General features: G+C 43.4%; 1 long non-coding RNA gene and 1 other non-coding gene across 2 annotated transcripts in view; one reads left to right on the top strand and one right to left on the bottom strand.

Annotated features, from left to right (window-relative positions):
- Positions 1 to 22,615, top strand: part of LOC124798702 — a 436,588-nt gene that overhangs the window by 354,452 nt on the left and 59,521 nt on the right. The gene's annotated exons all lie outside the window — the stretch shown is intronic.
- Positions 6,906 to 6,980, bottom strand: Trnar-ucu. The gene has a single exon. It is a non-coding gene; the product is annotated as a tRNA-Arg (tRNA).

The raw sequence follows: 22,615 nt of genomic DNA, 5'->3' as shown, positions 1-22,615 counted from the left end.
TCACGACGGTAATGCACGAATTCAGCGTCTCGAGGAGACAGTAATAAATCGAATGGAATGGCTGGTGGTGTTAAATCCGGTCTAGTCGTCAAATATGGGGTGTCTAGGTAACCTGCTTCTCGAATCGCCAGACAACATTCGAACAAATCGTATTAATGAGTTTTATTACAAAATGAAAAAAATACAATACTTAACTTTGTGTTACAAAAATGCGTCGCAAGCAAAGGGCGACAGACAAAATGAGAAATCTTTTTAGTATAACAATTCCCCAGTCCGTGTTACATAGACAGTGCAAGCAAGTGATTAGAGTTGACGCTTCTATCCAAGTTGCTAGTCTTGAAACTGCTGTTCAAGTTGGCCGCGACCAGTCGGGCGCGACGGTTATGTGCTCTTCGCATCAGGGCCGCTGCTGTCGCGTTGTCCTCCTGGAGAGGGGTCGGTCCGCGTGCGATTGGCTGACGTCTTCTCGCAGACACCTCTGCCCTATCGCTCCCGACTTGCGTGCCGGTGCTTGGCTTTACGCCGTAACAGGTGGTATTAGCTGAAATGAACCCGACTGATCAATCAACGAATGCTATACGAGGGGCGTTTGAAAAGTCCGTGCAAAGTCCGAGAGGTGGCACCACCGGCGGGGTCATGTTTAGTTAGTAGCATCTTTAGAAACAACGCACACCAAGTTTCAGCCATATTGGTCTATTTCTTTGTGTTTGGCATTCTTGTGAATCAAGGAAGTCGAGTGATAGTCAAAAAAATGGACGAAAAAGAATTTCCTGTGGTGATTAAACATTACTTTATGAAAGGCAAAACGCCTCAGAAGACTAAAGAGAAGCTTGATAAACATTACGGTGATTGTGCACCTTCTATTAGAAAAGTTTATATGTGGTTTCAAAATTTTCAGAGTGGCCATATGGGCATAAGTGATGCTGAATGTTCTGGACGCCCTGTGGAGGTTATGACTCCAGAAATCATTGATAAAATCCATGATATGGTGATGGATGACAAAAGAGTTAGGGTGCGTGAGATTGCTAGTGCTGTGGGCATCTCGAATGAAGGGGTACATAATATTTTGCATAAACATTTGGACGTGAGAAAGTTATCCGCAAGATGGGTTCCGCAATTGCTCGCGCTTGACCAAGAATGGAATCGTGTGAAGTGTTGCAAGCATGGTTTGCAGCTGTTGAGGAAGAATCCGCAGAACTTGAAGCATCGTTTTGTCACTGTAAATGAAACATAGATACATTCCTATACTCCTGAGACCAAACAACAATCTAAACAATGGATTACCAAGGGAGAATCTGCACCAAAAAAAGCGAAGACCATTCCTTCGATCGGAGAAGTTATGGCGACTGTCTTTTGGGATTCGCAAGGGATAATCCTCATCGACTATCTCGAAATGGGTAAAACTATTACAGGTGCATATTATTCATCGTTATTGGACCGGTTGAAAACCGAGCTGCAAAAAAACACCGGTGACTGCACCGCAAAAAAGTCTTTTTCCATCACGACAATGCACTAGCATACACCTCAGCAGTTGTGGTCGCAAAATTAATGGAAATAGGATTCCAACTCGTTTTACATCCCCCTGTTCTCCAGACTTGGCTCCCTCGGACTACTATTTGTTCCCCAGTTTGAAGAAATGGCTGGCGGGACAAAGATTTCATTCAAACGAGGTGGTGATTGCAGTAAATTTTGCAGTTTGGACATTTCCTATTATTCGGAAGCGATCAACAAATTAGAACAGCGTTGGACGAAGTGTGTAAGTCTAAAAGGAGACTATGTCGAAAAATAAAAAAGGTTTACCCCAAACACGTTAGTAGTTTTTTTTTTGACGAACTTTTCAAACGCCTCTCGTACCTGGCTCTCCATAAAATTTCGCTCTACACAGCTTTACAAACATCTTTTACGTTAGATATAATGCAACTGGCTAAAAATGTTGGTAGGGACATTGTCAATGCTTAGGACAGAAAAAAATACTTTAAAGCTGTGCTGTTCACACGTCGGCGCACTAAACGCAGAGGAATCGTAGAAGATAGTGAAAAACGTTCAGAGGTCTAATTGAACTTGACTATAGATGCGGGAAGCAATCGGAAAAACGTACTCTTTTCGACGGATAAGAGTGTATATAAAATATAAAAGAGGTTAGTGTGGGGCTTGGAAGTTACAAGGACTTGTTCATGTCAAGGGGGGGGGGGGGGGGCGATGTTCTGATTTGTGTTTAAATGGATAGCTTGTTGTGGTTTTCAGTCCGAATACTGGTTTGATACAGCTCTACATGCTGTTCTGTCCTGTGCAAGCTTCTTCATCTCCTAGTAACTACTGCAACCTACATCCATCTGAATCTCCTTAGTGTACTCATCTCTTGATCTCCCTCTACGATTTTTACCTTCCGCGCTTCCCTCCAGTACTAAATTGGTGCTCCCTTGATGCCTCAGAATCTTTCCTACCAATAGATTCCTTCTTCTAGTCAAGTTGTGCCACAAATTTCTTGTCTCCCCAGTTCTGTTCAGTACCTCATTAGTTGCACGATCTACCCATCTAAACTTCAGCATTCTTCTGTAGCACCACATTTCGAAACCTTCTAATCTCTTTTTGTCTAAACTGTTTATCGTCCACGTTTCACTTCCATTCATGACTATACTCCGGACAAATACTTTCAGAACGGACTTCCTAACATTTAAATCTATATTCGACATTGGCAAATTTCTCTTCTTCTGATGCACTTTTCTTGGCATTGACAGTCTACATTTTATATCATGTCTACAATGACCATCATCAGTTACTTTGCTGCCCAAATAGCAAAACTCATCTACTATTTCAAGTGCTTTGTTTCCTAATCTGATTCCCTCAGCATCACCTGATTTAACTCGACTACTATCAATTATCCTTGTTTTGCTTTTCTTGATGTTCATCTTATATGCTCCTTTCAAAATACTGTCCATTCAGCTTCAACTGCTCTTTTAAGTCCTTTGCTGTCTCTGACAGAGTTATAACGTTATCGGCAAATCTGAAAGTTTGTATTTCTTTTGTCTGAACTTTAATTCCTATTTCAAATTTTTCTATGGTTTTCTCCACTGCTTTTTAGTGTACACGTTGAATGACGTCGGAGATAGGATTCAGCACTGTCTCCGCTGCTTCCCTTTCATACCCCTCAACTCTTATAACTGTTAACTGGTTTCTGTACAAGTTGTAAATAGCCTTTCGCTCCCTGTATTTTACCCCTGCTATCTTTAGAATTTCAAAGAGAGTTTTCCAGTCAACATTGTAAAAAGCTTAGTAAATTAAAAACATTAGATGAATGGATGTCAAGTAGCGGCGTATTTCATTTCACTAATGAGTAGAAAGTGCTTGTTGACGGGGACTCCAGTGTGCATGTTTTGGATTTGTCTGTGAAAGTCGTGCTAAAGAGCATGGAGGATCATGAACCCAAAGGCTTGCAATTCTTAACTAAATGCTCTACAATAAAAAACCGTTAGTGGCGTGATCGCCAGCGGAGTAGCTGCGTGCATTTTGCTGAAACGTGGCGGAAGTCACCTTTTAAGGCCCTGAAGTGGCCAGTTTCTGCTTATTACAGTCCTGCGTGTGTGGGAAATGGTTCACTTCAAACATGATCACCATAGAGCACATTTAGAATTACTTCTTCATTCTTGTGCTGTACGTTTCAGTTCCCTACAGAACGATAATGTGAATTCATTCTTTTAATATCCTATTTCGACTCATATAAGTTGATACAAGGCTGGGAGGACAGTTTAAGGATTGTGCAGATGAGATTTAAAGTGGTGGGAACTGACGATTGACAGTGGCGTTAACGTTTTCTTAACGGAAAAGCGGCGCTTGACGCAGATCTTAGGAAGCTTTTATCTGAAACAGGATTACGGAAATAGAGACCGGTATTACCGGTGTAGCGCTGATCAGGGAAGACAACCTGTCCGGATGAGCCGTCATGAGAAACTAGTCTTCTGATAGCTTCAGTTACAGGTGGCGAACGAGGAGAGACCCAGCTGTTAAGGCATCATTGTAAATCCTTAATCCCTGGCCATTAATACCTTAAACTGATGGCGGCTTTTATCGACTGTCGAATATTTTTTAAGAAGCTAATTTTCACTTCCAGTTTTAGCAAATTGGATTTCCACTACCTGTATCGCACACACAATAACGTCATTTAATATTTGAACAAAGCATTGACAACAATAAAAAACTGATTAAGGCATTCCATTGTAGCAAATCGGAGAAAGAAATTGCTAATATAGCATTTGTTTGCAAAGCCCCGCAATGTGTGGATGTGAAATCGTACAGGAGTTATGGAACTGCCCAGACCCCGTCACACACGCCTGAGACTTGGTGTAAAATTTTAATTGCTCAACGGAACCGCTATCTCAAAAATGACCCTAAGATGGAATCCTAAGTTGGGGAATTGCTATAAAATGCTACTGAGTGACTATTTTCACTCACTCGACAAATAATACTAATAATTAATTGAAGTAAACTGCAAGCTACTTTAAGTGAAATATAAATAAAATTGAATTGATATTTTATTGTATTAAAAACAATGAACAGCAAAAGATTCAGTGACATGACTGTTAGGAAAAGTGATTGCAAAAAAGGTACGAAGAAGTTGGGAGAGCACTACCGTATCCTAGCTGCACATTCAATCACTAATACGAATGCAACCGACCAAATGTTTTAGTTACTCCAATGCTTGACTCAATAACAAATGAAAATGGTACTCTCACTGGAAATGTGGTTAACAGTATTGCAGCAACAATACGTCCTTTTGCAAACATCAACGGCCTCCTATCACCGGTGCTGACGCATGCTCTCACCAATCTGCTGTGGCATTAAGTCGGCTGTGTGTGAGGACTGCGTCTTCGTGAAGTCTCATCCACCATCTGAACACGGAGTTCCAGTTAGCTAAAACCAGCAACTTTTCACCTTCCACATCCAAACCAAGATTGTCCATCTTCACGTGTCCCTGCCCCCGATTCTGCTGGTTGCCCCCATTCCGGCCGCAACCGCCAATCAGGGAATTTGTTACTTTTTCCGCCAATTGCGCGAAAACTGTCATCTTTAATAAATTCCCATCCCACAGAGTGTCCCCAACACGGGCCAATCAAAGCACAAATTCCTGACCAGTTTGTTCTAGAAATTCCCGTCTGACGCCAGAGCGTTGTTTATACACTTCTGAATTTCCAGAAGCCTGACCAACCTGACGACAACTCCGCGAGGCTTCTCTTCCCAACGAGTAGGCCCAGGCATTCCAAGACCTGCGATTTCTCACCATAAATTATTAGGTGACAGCCAGCACTTGAGACTAGTGCCCTCAGCCCTCTATAGAGCCGAATAACGCAGACCCCTCTTGGCTTGGCTGGTAGGTGAGATAGCTGAGATCGGTGAGCCCTGTCAGGTGGGTCCTTGGCAGGCGTAAGTCGAAACAAAGCCTCTAAATGCCGAGTGGTCCCCCCTGTCGCTCTCTGAATTCTGTGGGAACTGAGCGTTCCCGATTCATTCTTAGATTGGAACAAACCTCGACCAACAACCACTTTAGATTTATAAAATACATTCCCCAGCATTTAATAACGCCATGAGACTTTTAGCATGATGAGACTAAAATGCTGCCTATAACCAATAGTGACAGGGGGCAGGTGAATTCAGCATATACACTGAAGCACCAAAGAAACTAGTATACGCATGAATATTCAAATACAGGAATATGTAAACAGACAGAATACGGCGCTGCGGTCGGCAACGCCTATGTAAGACAAGTGTCTGGCGCAGTTGATAGATCGGTTACTGCGGCTACAACGGCAGGTTATCAAGTTTTAAATGAGTTTGAACGTGGTACTATAGTCGATGCATGAGCGATAGGACATAGCATCTCCGAGGTAGTGATGAAGTGGTGATTTTCCCGTACGATCATTTCACGAGTGCACTGTGAATATCAGGTATCCGGTAAAACATCAAATCTCCGACATCGCTGCAGCCGAAGAAAGATCCAGCAACAACGGGACCAACGATGGCTGAAGACAATCTTTCTACGTGACAGAAGTGCAACCCTTCAGCACATTCTCCCAGATTTCAATGCTGGGCCATCAACAAGTCTCAGCATGTGAACTATTCAACGAAACATCATCGACATGTGCTTTCGGAGACGAAGGTCCACTCGTGTACCCTTGATGACTGCACGACACAAAGCTTTAAGCCTCGCCTGGACACATCGACACCTACATTGAACTGTTGATGACTGTAGACATGTTGCTGGTCGGACGAATCTCGTTTCAAATTGTATCGAGCGGATGGACGTGAATGGGTATGGAGACAACCTTATGAATCCATCGACCCTGCATATCAGCAGTGGACTGTTCAGGCTGGTGGAAGTTCTCTAATGGTGTAAGGCGTGTGCAGTTGTAGTGATATGGGACCCCTGATACATCTAGATAATACTCTGACAGGTGACACGTACGTTAGCATCCTGTCTCATCGCCTGCATCCATTCATGTCCAATCTGCAATCCGAAGGGCTTGGGCAGTTCCAGCAGGACAATGCGACATCCCATATATCTGGAATTGCCACAGAGTTTAAACAGTTCCCCTGGCCACCAAACTCCCCAGACATGAACATTATTGAGATATCTGGGATGCTTTGCAACGTACTGTTCAGAAGAGATCTCCACTCCCTCTTACTCTTACAGATTTATGGACAGCCCTTCACAATTCATGATGCCAGTTTCCACCAGCACTACTTCAGACATTATACTTATATGGATATGGTGTCTGTTTTTTCGGGCATGTCCGAAAGAACAAACACCATTGATGACCTGCAGCCGTCTAGAACGAAATTAGAATTATATATTAATACCTTCAGCTGATGACGGGCGTTGATATATATCAACTGAGACAGGTGAAAATGTGTGCCCCGACTGGGACTCGAACCCGGGATCTCCTGCTTAGATGGCAGACGCTCTACCCATCTGAGCCACCGAGGGCACAGAGGATAGTGCGACCACGAATGTAGTGTGTGGACATATATGGTGAGAATGTGGGTCTCACGGGAGGCGTGAGCGAGATAGTCCCTGCAGTCGTACTGTCCTCTGTGCCTTCGGTGGCTCAGATGGATAGAGCGTCTGTCATGTAATCAGGAGATACCGATTTCGAGTCCCGGTCGGAGCACACATTTTCACCTGTCCCCGTTGATATATATCAACGCCCGTCTGCAGCTGAAGGTATTAATTTATAATTCTAACTTCATACATTAGTCGAGTCCATGCACGTCGTGTTGCGGCTCTTCTGCGTGCTCGCGGGGACCATACACGATATAAGGCAGCTGTACCAGTTTCTTTGGCTCTGCAGTGTAAATGGAAGGAGGCAAGCCAGACGGCTTGTAATCTTTCACAAGCTTCTATGGAAACTCACCGAAACTAATCTCGCTAAAGAGTGAATGGTGAGGTTTCGCGTTCTGACCTTCGATGGTCGTGACCGATCGTCGAGTCATTCTCCGTCAATGGCGTCGTCGGGTGCAGGATGGAGGGGCATGTGGTCAGTTCAGTTTTCTCGGCCGTTGTCGGGTTTCTTGACCTTGGAACTGCTGCTAATCATCCTAGCAGTTCCTCAGTTGGCCTCACGAGTCTGAGTGTACCCTTTCTATACCTCTAACCAAGGAAACACCCCTGCAGCACCGCGTATCGAACCCGGTTCCTACGCAGGGCAGTCAGTCGCACTGGCGATCCAGCTACAGCAGCGGCCAGTCTCGCTAATAAATGGTAACAATACTCGCATGTTGCTGGAGGCAGAAACTTGGCTGAAACGAGATGTCAATAACAGTGAAATTTTAAACGTCGACTGAAATGTACATCGCAAAGATAGATTGTACACTGGTGGCGGGGGAGTGTTTATAACAATGAAAAACAATAATACCTAGTGAGATTAGTACAAATTCAGAATATGAAATAACTTTGATGAAAACTGTTAAAGGTAGATGCAACATGGAGTTCTACAGACTCTCTGCATCTGTAACGGAACAACTGGGGAGGTGCGAGGGAGGCATGAAGAAAACTTCGCACAGTACTATAACTGTCAAATTATAGTTTTAGATGGAGATTTTTAACTTACCAACTACAGACTGGGAGAATCGAGTGATTAGGACGAGTTGTAGGGGCACAGAATCGAATGAAATTGTTCTATGAGCTTTATCCGAAAAACGACTCGTGAAGATAACACCAGCTGGTGGCAAAACAGACTCAAACTTTTCGAATCAGATAGCGTATAACAAGCAATCAGTGGTCATAAGGCCGTAACAGCATCATTGAATACGATTGTAAATAGGAGTACAAAGACAGTTAGGAAGGTCTTTCTGTTTAGCAAGACTGACGAGAGACTGATTTGAGAATACTTGACAGATTAACAAGAAAGTTTCATCTCCAGCACTGGCAATATTGAGCATCAATGGACAAAGTTTAAGAGTATCGTGCAATTCGCTTTAGAGAGATGGAAAGGATCCAGCGTGGTTCGACAACCTGGTAGAAAGCTGCTACGAAAGCAAAGAGAGTTTCACTGCAAATTTAATCCTAGCGAAAGCTTCACAGATAAACACAAATTAAACTAAGCCAAAATTAGCGTAACGAGAGCTATGCGTGAAGCGTTCAAAGAATTCGAAAGTAACATTCTATTTACCAACTTTATAAAAATCCTAAGAGGCTTTGGTCTTATCTTAAATCAGTAAACGGATCGAAACCGTCTGTCCAGAGATTGACTACGATGGCACTGAAACGTGGAAAGACACAGAAATGGCCAAAATAATAAACGTCTTTTTCCAAAAATGTTTCAAAGGTCGACCGTAGTTCTTCCTTTAAATCATCATACGATCGAAAAAATGAGAGATATTGAAATAAGTAACCAAGGGATAGAAAAGCAACTGAAACCGCTCAACAGAGAGAAGGGCACTGGATCTGACGGGATATCATTTCGATTCTGCACAGAGTATGCTAAAAGATTCTAGCAACAGTGTGCATAGTTCTCTAGAGGAGCGAAACGTTTCTAATGATTGGGAAAAAAAGCACAGGTTTTCAAGAAGGGTCGTCGAACAGATGAACAAGACTATAGGCCTGTATCTCTGACATCGGAGTGTTATAGAAATTTGGTATACGTTTTATGCTCGCATATAACCACATTTCTGCAGACTGTAAATCTCCTCTGCAGAAATCAACATGGATTCCATTGCATGAAACGCTGCTAGCTCTCTTCGTCCACGAGGCCCAGAAAGCAGTAGATACAGGTGCCCAGGTAGATTCCGCGTTCCTTGACTCCGGAATGTGTTAAATGCAGTCCCTCACAGCCACCTAATGAGCAACATACGAGTGTACGAAAATCAAACTAACTGTGTTTGTAGCTAACAGAATACAGCGTGTCATTGTAAACAGAGAGAAGTCTTCTGACGTAAAAGTAACGAAGGGCGTGCACCAAGGGAGTGTTGCAGTACTATTACTTTTCACAACACATATGAATGACCTAGTACATAACGTCTGAAGTTCCACGAGACCCTTCGTGGATAATGCTGTTGTATACATACAAGTGCCAGCGCTAGAAAATTGTAGCGAAATGCAGGAAGACCTGCTGAGGATCAACACTTGGAAAAGGGAGCGGCAGTTGAGTCTCATCAAGAAACATAACGCATTGCGAATACATAGATAGGAAGACCCGTTACTGCAGAACAACCACTGGAAGCAGTTACTTCCATAAAATATCTAGGAGTATGCGTACGAAACGATTTGAAGTGGAAGGGCCACATAAAATTAATCGTCTGTAAGCAGCTGCCAGCCTGAGATTCATTGGAAGAATACTCAGGAAACGTAGGCCATCAACACAGCAAACAGCTTAAAAAACAATCGTTCGACCAATACTTGAATACTGCTCGTCAGTATGGGAGATGTATCTGAAAGGATTGAGAAAGGAAGCAGAAAAGTTTCAAAGAAGAGCAGCACTGTCCTGATGGATACGTTCGTCTTATGTCCCACGTTGATTTCAGCGGTTATTTCATGTAGTGTACCTTGTCTACGCAGGCACCGATCCTCTCGGTCGTTAAGTGAAGGCTGTCGGCCACAACGTTGTCCTTGGTGAGAGATAACGCCCTAAATTTGGTATTTTCGGCACACTCTGACACTGTGAATCTCGGAATATTGAATTCCCTAACGATTTCCAGAATGGAGTACCCATTACCATTTCGCGTTCAGATTCTGTTAATTTCCAACGTGCTGCCATAATCACATCAGAACCATTTCCACATGAACTACCTGAATACAAATGACAGCTCTGCAATGTTCTGCCCTTTAATAACTTAGGTATGCGGTACTACCACCAACTGTGTGTGTAGATATCACTAGCCCATGACTTTTGTCACCCCAGTGTGTGTACCCCCTTTCGGATATTTATTTTCATTTACGGGCCGAGAGCATTCTTCGGTTACTTAGGACGTTTTACAACAGCTTTCTCAAGTGTTTCAAATTTAGTTAATGTTACAAGGTGTACAACTTTGCTTCCGCAGTTTTTTTCCCCAACATTTGAGGCTTTAATGAAACAAATCGGTTACACATGTATCATTAAAAGTATTTTCCATCGCTGACCACTACTTTCTCCATCTTTCGGGCAGTGTACGAATCCCGTGTCGAAAAAATTGTTCATTTTTTGAAGCGATCCACGAGTCGATCCAATTTGTGACTTCTTCATGAGTTCGAAAGTGTTGATCAGCCAATCCATGCGACATTGAGCTATACAGGTGAAGTCAGAGGGAGCAATGTCTGGAGAATACGGAGGGTGGGGTCCCATTTTAACGATTCCAAGTACGTTTTAACCTCTTTTGCAACGTGGGGTCGAGTGCTGTCATGCTGCAAAATCACTTTATCGTGCCTCTCGCTGTATTGCGGCGGCTTGTCGTTTAATGCTCTGCTCAAACCCATTAATTGCGTTCGATAACGAGCACCTGCGATTGTTTCACGGTTTTTACACCTCATAGAACACGACGCCTAGCTGGTCCCACCAAATGCAGAGCATGATCTTGGAGCCGTGAATATTAGGTTTGGCCATCGACGTGGAAGCATGACCTGGGTATCCCCTTGATTTTTTGCGTTAAAGGTTATCGTATTTAACCCATTTTTCGTCCCCGGTCACAATTCGATGCAGAAACCCCTTCCGTTTTTGCCTCTGAAGCAACTGTTCACAAATAGACAAACGCCGTTCGACGTCTCTTGGTTTCAGCTCACACGGGACCCAAGTTCCTTCTTTCTGAATCATGCCTTGAGACGTTTTGAAATGGCTTGCTGTGTCACTCCCACTAATCGTGACAATGCTTCTTGAGTTTTACACGAGTCTTCACTCAGCAATGTCTCCAATTCTGCATCTTCTAAAACATTCTCTCTTCCACCACTATGTCGGTCTACGACGTTAAAATCACCGTTCTTCGAACATTGAAACCACTCACGACACGTTATTTCACTAATAGCGTTCTTGCCATACGTACTCGAGAGCGTTCGATGAGACTCAGCCGCTGTTTTCTTCGTACTGAAAGAAAACGGTAACAACTCCCACAAATGACGAGAATTAGGCTCGTTAACTGACATTTTCAATCAAGAACAACTTTATGATGCAGACACAAATCGACTAATGTTTAAATGAGGTTATGTTGACCGAGGTTCAAGCTAACTGCCTGACGTCTGCGATCTGTTTCTTTCGACCGCTACTTACCTTTGTCGCCACCTATCGGCAAACGGCGGAAGCAAAGTTGTACATCATGTTCAGATGGTTCAAATGGCTCTGAGCACTATGGAACTTAACATCTGTGGTCATCAGTCCCCCAGAACTTAGAACTACTTAAACCTAACTAACCTAAGGACATCACACACATCCATGCCCGAGGCAGGATTCGAACCAGCGACCGTAATGGTCACGCGGTTCCAGACTGTAGCGCCTAGAACCGCTCGGCCACACCGGCCGGCCACATCATGTAACATCCGCAAACATTGTTAGCATACATTTTAAAAAACATTTGTTCAAAAATACTTTCGGTGACTCATCACATAGGTATGGGTTGATTCTCGAACGTTGAATAATGTAAACCATCACTTATTTCTCCATTTTAAAAAGTTATAAGTCTAAATCGCTTGAAGCTAGCATTTATCGGCTGTGTTGTACAGAAGGCAAATCGGAAAAATGCGAGCAACAGAATGGTGAATTGTGGAACCGCTACTATATGCCTCACAAGCTCAATACATATTGGTCACAACAATACTGTTCGTCAGTAATTGCCGTGTTGGCAAAAGACAACACTGCCCCTCAGACAGTCATTATATCGACGTACTGACAGTAATATTCAACGTGAGAGGGCCTCTTTAACTTCATTTCTTCAGTTGCAGATGATAGGCACGAATCGTGTATTGTTAGCACGGTACGATTTGAACGAAACTCTCAAAACCCTTGACAGCAGAGCTCAGAGCTCACAAAGCCTTTTACAGCCTTTACGGCCAATAGGAAAGCAGTATTCATGTAGCGAGCCGAGCGGTGGCGGAAATATCAGAAAATGGATCCGTGGGAGGTGGCGGGGGGGGGGGGGGGGGGGGGGGAGTGGGAGTACAATGCGAGCACCTCGCTCTCTCCCACAAATTTCTTCCGCCGACCGCCGGTTGCCCACCTGTGCCGCAAGCCGGACGGCACACGGAACGTGCATTCGAACGTGCCGTGTTCCTGACGCCATAGCGTGGGAGAAGCACGTTGGGGACTCTTTCCAAACGTGCAGGGCAATATCTAGCATGGCAGATATTCTGAGCGTGCGTTTGGAAGTAGATGAATGGGATGGAAGAATGCTACTACGTCAGATGATGCCATCTTTCTTTTGTACAGAGTCACGAGGCGCCATTTTTACTTTCAGTATAATCGCTTATGTACATATGCCGTTCCTAAGCAGCAGCAAATTTCAGGTCACACGAAAACCGTCGTTAATTGTACGATTTCTTGTAGAAAGTGACGGGAAACGTCACATTGGTGGTTAAAGAATTATTGTAGCTTGCTTAGTATGAAAGTACGCCGTTTCAAGGCAACGGAATATTAAGGATCCATAAAAAAATCATTGTTCTAGGTACGATTTGTTACAATGAAATGTCAGTCAGTAACTTACCTACGATTAAAGCTTTCAGAGAAGGGAAAGATTGAAAGTATGATCGTAAACTGTTTATGATCACTGTAGCGTAGTGAGAAACGATGCAGTCTACTACTGTAATACATGATGTGTTGCTGGTTTGAATCCTCACTATATCCAAATTCTTTTACTAACTTTCGCCTTTTCTAATAGATTCTGATACTTTTTTATTAGTTTAATAGAAGAATATTCTATGATACTGGATGTTATGTAAATACGCTCTTTCTTTGGGATGAGTTTCTTCCATTTGCTTTATGCACAAGACAACTTCCGTTACTTGCAGTGAGATACTTTGTATTCTCTCGTTTCAAGTTTTGTGTTTCATATGTTGTAATGATTCTGAAACTGAACAGGAACAGTGGTCAAGTAAGACTGACGTTAGGGTTTTGCTACAAAATGAGAATGATGAAATAATTTGTATCTTACGTGGAGAACTATTGTAAATTTGCGTCCCACTATTTGTAATTGAACCTTCATAAGCCGATGTCCTTATTGACTGGACATGGTACTTTTCTCTTTTGCAGTGAACACATATTATGTTGTGGGGCGATCACTCTGTTGTAGAAATAATTCAAAAGCCAAGTTCGTTTAAACACTGTTTTCTAGATGACCGGTCTCAACACACTAAAGGTGCCATCATCGGATCTGAATGTAGCTTAACATGTATAAATCATGTGGATGTAACGATGCATGAGGCAGACCAGCTGATATAAAATCATTGTCGCAGAAATAAAAATTAAAAAAACAACTGCTTCATGTTCATTCTACTCTATCAGATTATGTAAAACCGAAGTCGGAAGATAAAACTATTTGACACATGACCGCAGCTGCTCTTTGCCTTATATCATGTTGAAATTTTTATTTCTGTGTACTACAGACAGAACAACGTGGCTAGGATATGGACAAGTGAGGAAATGCTCGTTTTAATAGAGCTAACGTAGGCGTTTTACGCCCGTATATTTCGTAAACAGTGTGATTTACGAGCCAGGTACAATCGATAACTGCCGGTGGAGCGCACCGCTATCGCGCATAACACATTGAGGCACACGTGCCGTACACACAAGTCGCACGTTGGCGTTGAAAAGCACGACGGTGTGTCGACGGCATTACAGGCTCGAGAGGCTATGTGTCGGCACCGGGTTTCACCTTTTCCCTTCTCTCATCATCATCTTACAACACTTTACGTGCATCCTTTACTGTCAGTTACACTCGGTAAATACATATACGGCCACCTGCCACATATACACGAGGAAATGGGTCAATGTGCGCGGAGGAAGAACGTCTTTTCCGCTAGGCGGTGAAATCGCCCCAGTGGGATATCCCTGTCAAACAATACCATAGGACATTTACATATTTTTGCTTGCTGGAATTATGTCAAGTAGTGTCGATTCAAAGTTAGGCAGGTGTACTTTAAGCAGTCGGTACACACAACGAGTTAGCTAACGTTGACGTGACGATCTACGAATTTCATGAGGTCGCTTCCTGCCGTTTGGGGCCAACGAGATATACGGACCCTACAACAAACTTACGACGTCGCACTAGTAGGCTTGTCCACCCCACTTCACGAACGATAGGTTGCGTGCAGGGCCCACTGGAAATCAATACTTAATTGAAAAGTACTCTAGAGAACTTGCATGTATTTAAATGCATAGTCAAGTATTATTAAACTCGTCTGAAATAGTTAATCGCTTCCAGCCAGAGACGGCTGCTGGCACTCCCAAGACCTGCAGTGTCACATGCTGTGACGTATGCGCCACGGCCTCTCTCCTGAGCCTCGCTGATTTTTCAAGTTGAGGCGCCATTTCGACACGTCAACCATAAAATAAGTTCAGCGGCATTTCGGCGACGTGTCACGTCAAGTAAAACCAATAGCTCCCTAAATCACAAGTAGAAAGCTTGAGGCCTGCAGAAAGCAAGACGCCATATTGTACATGTCTTGTTCTGTAGATGCCCATATTCCGTGGGTTTTATGTTGTATCTTACACCCCATTTATACAGGGTGTCACACTCAAACATTTCTAATTTCAAGGACCCAGGAGAGAAAAACCATAGTAGATATGACAGTGAAAAATACACCACATTGTAGAGCATCTCAAAGAATTTATACTCCCGCGTCAGAAGTTCCAAGTATCGTCGCCAGAGTGTAGCATGGTCGCATGAAGTGAAAATGGCGACTCCACAGCAACGCCCGCAAGCAGTAGTGTGGTTTGCAGAAACAAAATCGCCGATTACTGTGCTAGGAAATTATCGTCGTGTGTATGAATGTTACCCACCTGATGTGAAAACAATTAAGGAATGGTATAGAAAGTTTCTGGCAACAGGGAGTGTTCTGAAACATTCTGGCGGTGCACGTTACGGAGTTTCAGAAGAGACAGTGGAGGGCATCAAACAAATGTTTCTCAGAAGCCCACGTAAGTCAATTCATCAATCATCTAGGCAACATTGCATCGTATAGTTCAACAGAATCTTCGTATGTGTGCTTACAAAATGCAAATTCTGCAGCATCTGACACTGAACGACAAACCACGCAGACATGCTGCACCATATTGATATGGATGCCAGCTTCCTGGAAAGATGTTTATTCCCAGATGAGGCAACCTTTCATCTATCAGGAAGGGTTAATAGGCATAATGTTCGGATTTGCGGTTCGCAAAATCCGCACATTGTCATTGAACCTATTCGTAATAGCCCTAAACTAAATGTCTGGTGCGGGCTAATGCACGACAGGATTGTTGGACCGTTCTTCTTTGCGAAACAAACAGTTAATGCGTCAGTGTATCTGGACATGTTGGAGCAGTATGTGTACCCTCAGATACAAGACTTGCAACCCAACATCATCAACGGCTGTTCGTAAGTTCCTGGATAGGAAATTTCCCAATCGTTGGATCAGACATGGAGGATCCATTGCCTGACCACCACGTTCACCCGACATTACGCCGCTTGATTTCTTCATGTGGGGATTCGTGAAGGACCACGTGTATGTGACCAAAGTGGACGATATTCCTACGTTGCGACATCGTATCACTAATGCGATTGCAACAATAACAGAGGAAATGCTACAAAGAACTTGGCAAGAAATTGAATATAGACTCAATATTCTTCGTGCTACAAATGGTTCATATGTAGAGGTGTATTGATGATAAATAAATAAATTCTTTGAGATGCTCTACAATGTGGTGCATTTTTTTATCGTATGTACTGTGGTTCTTTTTGTTCCTGGGTCCTTGAAATCAGGGAGGTTTGAGTGGGACACCCTGTGTATGTTGTTTCTAAGCACCAGCACATTGAATGTCACGATAATGAATCATTATTGGTACAATCTGTTGTAATAAAATAACGGGAAACATTATATTGGTGGTTAAAGAATTTTCGTACTTAATTGTCATCACATTATAGCTCTCGCGTTAATCATTTTCAGGTAACGGCACATTAAATATTCATGAAAAACGTGTCTTTCACTTTAGAATTAGTTATAGTTAAACTAACAAAGCTACAGTCTATCGCAGAATCTAGAGGCATCACGGTACAGTGCAGAGATAAGTCCGGTATAGGGTTCGAGTCTTGTTCTATCTAATTTTTTTTTCTTCTCTTTTATGTTCTCCAAAAGGATAAGGTACTTTCACAAGAAATTAATATAAATAATTTTTGTAATACTTAATGTTACGTGAATATAACTGCATTTCCTGTCAGGAAAGAGTTTATAAGCTGATGTCGTCACTGATCCGGATATGGACGTTTCGTTTTTGTCTTATTACATGTGCACGAATGCCGATGTTATTGTTTATGTATACCACTGACAGAACGAAATGACTAGTATATGGACAAGGGAGGAAAACTGTGTTTAAATACAGCTAACGTAAGGATTTTACGCATGTACGAGGGTGGTTTGAAAAGTTCTCGGAACAGGATAGAAAAAAGTACTTACATCACTGAAACTTTTTTTTATTTTTCAATGTAGTCTCATTGTAAATTAATACACTTGATCCAACGATGTTCCAGTGCCCTGATCTCATCTCGAAAATGAGTTTCCTCCAGGCCTGCAAAATAGTTGTCAACTCCGGCTATCAATTCTTCGTTTGACGTGAACCTTCATCCACGAAGAAAAATTTTCAGTTTTGGGCAGAGATAGAAGTCTGGCGGAGCCATATCAGGTGAATAAGGTGGATGTGGCAAAGTTCATACCTTAGTTCGCATAATTTTGCCATAGCGATGGCACATAAGTGCAGGCGTGCATTGTCTTGATAGATCACTTTCTTTCTTGCTAAACCTGACCTTTCTTCGCGTATCTGTTGCAATTTGTCCAGGAGGTATGCATAGTATTCTCCATTAATTGTTTGCCCAGTGGGGAGATAATCTACAAACAGAATCCCCTTCGCATCCCAGAATACTGATCTCATGACCTTTCCCGCCGAAGGAATTGTCTTTGCTTTCTTTGGTGACGAAGAAAATGCATATTTCCACTGCTTTGACTGTTGTTTTGTCTCTGGGGTACAGTATTGCACTCAAGTTTCATCTCTGGTCACAAACTGGCGCACAAAATCTTGTTTGTTTCCTCTAAAACGGGCCAAACATTGTTCCGATATGTTCATTCTCATGCATGTTTTCGCAGCTTTAACTGTTGTTTTGCCTCTTGGGCATAGCAGTGCATCCAAGTTTCATCTGTGGTCTCAAACTGGAGCAAAAAATCTTGTTCATTTCTCCTAAATCAGGCCAAATATTGTTCCGATGTGTTCATTCTCATGCGTTTTTGAGCCAGCGTCAAAAGTTGCGGCACCCATCTTGCAGATAATTTTTTTCATTTCTAATTCTTCAGTTAAAGTGTGTAATACCCTTTCAGATGACATCTGGCAAGCGTGAGCAATTTCACGCACTTTCAATCGGCGATCCTCCATGACCACTTTGTGCACTTTTGCAATGACTTCTGGAGTAGTAACACATCTTGGCCGACCACTGTGCGGATCGTCATTTAAATTCATTTGTCCACTTGGCGACAGTTGAATATGAAGAAGCAGAGTTCCCCAGTGTATTCGGGAAATACGTATGAATGTCCTTTGCTTTCACACCTTTCTCTACGATGTACTTAATCACTTCTCGAATCTCGATTTTTTTCCATCTTCGCAAAACACTACGCGGGATCAACAACATAGCCTCTTCACAGTCACAGCTCTCTTCCAAGAGCACTGGTGTGGCACGTGTTTACAGGCAACAGTCCACTTAATATCACGTGAACAACTCGTTGCGTTAGTGCTGACCTCTCGTGGTGATTCCGAGATCTTTTTAAACCACCTTCGAACACTTTCGTTAACGAACTACACTACTGGCCATTAAAATTGCTACACCAAGAAGAAATGCAGATGATGAACGGGTATTCACTGGACAAATATATTATACTAGAACTGACACGTGATTACATTTTCACGCAATTTGGGTGCATAGATCCTGAGAAATCAGTACCCAGAACAACCACCTCTGGCCGTAATAACGGCCTTGATACGCCTGGGCATTGAGTCAAACAGAGCTTGGATGGCGTGTACAGGTACAGCTGCCCATGCAGCTTCAACACGATACCACAGTTCATCAAGAGTAGCGACTGGCGTATTGTGACGAGCCAGTTGCTCGGCCACCATTGACCAGACGTTTTCAATTGGTGAGAGATCTGGAGAATGTGCTTGTGAGGGCAGCAGTCGAACATTTTCTGTATCCAGAAAGGCCCATACAGGACCTGCAACATGCGGCCGTGCATTATCCTGCTGAAATGTAGGGTTTCGCAATGATCGAATGAAGTGTAGAGCCACGGGTCGTAACACATCTGAAATGAAGCGTCCACAGTTCAAAGTGCCGTCATTGCGAACAAGAGGTAACCGAGACGTGTAACCAGTGGCACTCCATACCATCACACCGGGTGATTCGCCAGTATGGCGATGACGAATACACGCTTCCGATGTGCGTTCACCGCGATGTTGCCAAACACGGATGCGACCATCATGATGCTGTAAATAGAACCTGGATTCATCCGAAATAATTACGTTTTGCCATTCGTGCTCCCAGGTTCATCGTTGAGTACACCATCGCAGGGGCTCCTGTCTGTGATGCAGCGTCAAGGGTAACCGCAGCCATGGTCTCCGAGCTGATAGTCCATGCTGCTGCAAACGTCGTCGAACTGTTCGTGCAGATGGTTGTTGTCTTACAAACGTCCCCATCTGTTGACTCAGGGATCGAGACGTGGCTGCACGATCCGTTACAGCCATGCGGATAAGATGCCTGTCATCTCGACTGCTAGTGATACGAGGCCGTTGGGATCCAGCACGGCGTTCCGTATTACCCTCCTGAACCCACCGATTCCATATTCTGCTAACAGTCATTGGATCTCGACCAACGAAAGCACCAATGTAGTGATACGATAAACCGCAATCGCGATTAACACGTCATCTTCGTGGTGTAGCAATTTTAACGGCCAGTAGTGTATATGGTTTGTGAGCCAAATAAAGCCGACAAGACCACTGGAGAGCGCTGAGAGCGCAAAATCACGTTAAGCAACTCGTCTCGTGTGCCAACGGCGCTGTGCCTCGTGACGTTGGAAATCTCGTCTGCGCGCACATGAATAGTTGCCTTGTCCCGTGTGCCGAAGGGAAGGGAAGGGGAGTGGGATTGCGAGCGCCGTGGGCAGAGCGCAGCACAGGACATTTGCAAACAGGTCTGGCGGAGCAGACAATGACCGCGACACACGATAGCCTGTGTGCGGGCAGCGCTCGACCGCTGGCTCCGCTGTACAGCACAGCCACGCGAAAACACTTCATGCAGATTTTTCTCTCTCCTTGTGGTTGATAGTCGGCTGGAAATCGGCCCTTCACATACGCAACAAAATGAAACAAGCACAGCCGTCGTTTTGATGTTTATTTTATTATATTGCAACCAGTTTCGGTGACTCAGTACACCAAATCAGGTTTTAACTGACGCTGTGGGGCTGATCTCCAGTGGTATACACGACTCCGTCAGTCACCTACATCTGTGAACTGGCTTCAGTAGAATTCTGCAGTTGAGTTGGTACTTAATGGTTGCAGTCATAACATCGCATTTGTAGTATTCTACGGAATCCAGGCGACTGATGGAATCGTTTATACGATTGGAGTTCACATTATCAGCGCCAATTAAGGCCCGAAGATTGTGCATTAAGTTACCGCATCTGGTTGCAACACAACAAAATAACACCAAAACGACGGCTTAGGTGTTCCCTTGTATTCCGTACTGCATGCAGAGGTCCACAAGCTTTGACACGGAGGGAGATCAACGCCCTCCCCCACTAATGCTTTTCTTAACTTTCATGTTCATAAGCGTCGAAACTATGTATGTAACTGAAGTGGTTCTTTCGAACCTAGAGTCGGAGTGGGAGGCTGGGTATGTGTTCATATGGTTCAAATGGCTCTGAGTACTATGGGACTTAACTGCTGAGGTCATCAGTCCCCTAAAACTTAGAACTACTTAAACCTAACCAAGCTAAGGACATCACACACATCCATGCCCGAGGCAGGATTCGAACCTGCGACCGTAGCGGTCGCGCGGCTCCAGCTTGTAGCGCCTAGAACCGCGCGGCCACTCCGGCCGGCGCGTATTTGTTTTGTACAATTCAGATTCAGAGGCGGAGGTGGTATTTACATAATTATCGTCGCTGTGTTAAACTATCATGTTATATGGAAGACGATTCTACAATTAACGGTTACTGGAAACAGGTGAGTAGAAAATAAAAGAGAAATAGCGTCCCTATAACTGACGATCTGATATAACAAACTGTATTAATCACTGAAGTCCCAGAAAAGAAAATGAAACGGTGGGACACTTACTGATAGTCATTTGTTAACTGTGGGAACCAATCTTCACTGAGCTTCCACTGGAAGGCAAAGTGCCTACATCATGCATAGCACCAAAGCGTTTTACACTACGAGGATGACTACCCTACACTGTGCAATCTCTCGTTTCATCTACGTTTACATCTACATGATCACTCTCGAATTCACGAATAAGTGTATGGTAGAGGGTTCATCAATCCACCTTCAGGCTATTTCTCCACAGTTCCACTGTCAAAACGAACTCTTCTTAAATATTTTCTTGCGAGCTCTAATTTCTCTTTGACAGGTGGGCGCCAACAAAATATTTCCAAACTCTGAGCACAAAGATGGTGACTGAAATTTCATAAGAACGTCTTGCCGCAACGAAAACTGCTCTTGCTTTAATGATTGCCACACCTGTTCGCGTCGCGATACTGCAAAACGAGCTACCCTTCTTTGTACCTTCTTGATGTCCTTCGTCTGTCCTGTATAATACGGGCCCCAAACCTCGCAGAAATACTCTAAAATATGGCGGACAAGCGTAGTGTAGGCAGTCTCTTTAGAAGACGAAGTAAATATTCCAGAATTCGAAACCAGAACAGCTTTTAGCATGAGTTACATAAAAGTAGATATCTTAGGTGTTGCGAAACAACTCAGACCACTTAAGAAAGGCAAGTCTTCCGGTCCAGATGGTATACCAGTCAGGATCCTTTCAGAGCATGCAGACACAATAGCGCCTTTCTTAGCAATCACATGCAACCGCTCACTTCACGAAAGGTCTGTTTCTAAAGACTGGAAAGTAGCACAGGTCACACCAATATTCAAAAAAGTAAATAGGAGTAACCCAATGAATTACAGACCCATATCACTGGCCTCAATTTGCAGTAGGATTTTGGAGCATATACTGTAGTCGAACATTATGAATCACCTTGAAGAAAATGGCTTATTGATACATAACCAACACGGATTCAGAAAATACCGTTCTTGTGCAACACATATAGCTCTTCATTCCCATGAAGCAATGAGTGCTGTCGACAAGGGATCTCGGATCGATTCCATATTCCTAGATTTCCAGAAGGCTTTTGATACCGTTCCTCACAAGCGACTATAAATCAAATTGTGTGCATATAGAGTATCGTCTCAGTTGTGTGACTGGATTCGTGATTTCCTCTCAGAGAGGTCACAGTTCGTAGCTATAGACGGTAAATCATCGAGTAGAACAGAAGTGATATCTGGCGTTCTGCAAGGTAGTGTCATAGGCCCTCTGCTGTTCCTGATCTACGTAAATGGTCTAGGTAACAATCTGAGCAGCCCCCTTCGATTGTTTGCAGATGACGCTGTAATTTACCATCTAGTAAAATCAATTCCAATTACTAAATGATCTAGTGAGAATTTCTGTATGGTGCGGAAAGTGGCAATTGGCACTAAACAAAGAAAAGTGCGAGGTCATCCACATGGGTACTAAAAGAAATCCGATAAATTTTGGGTATACGACAAATCGCACAAATCTAAGGGCTGTCAATTCAACTAAATTCCTAGGAACTACAATTACGAGCGACTTAAATTGGGAAGACCACATAGATAATGTTGTGGGGAAGGCTAAACAAAGACTGGGCTTT

Source organism: Schistocerca piceifrons, chromosome 5, assembly GCF_021461385.2.
Source record: "Schistocerca piceifrons isolate TAMUIC-IGC-003096 chromosome 5, iqSchPice1.1, whole genome shotgun sequence".
In the NCBI taxonomy this organism is placed as follows: Eukaryota; Metazoa; Arthropoda; class Insecta; order Orthoptera; family Acrididae; genus Schistocerca; species Schistocerca piceifrons.
The sequence above is the reverse complement of the archived record's forward strand: the minus strand, read 5'-3'. Positions and strand labels throughout refer to the sequence as shown.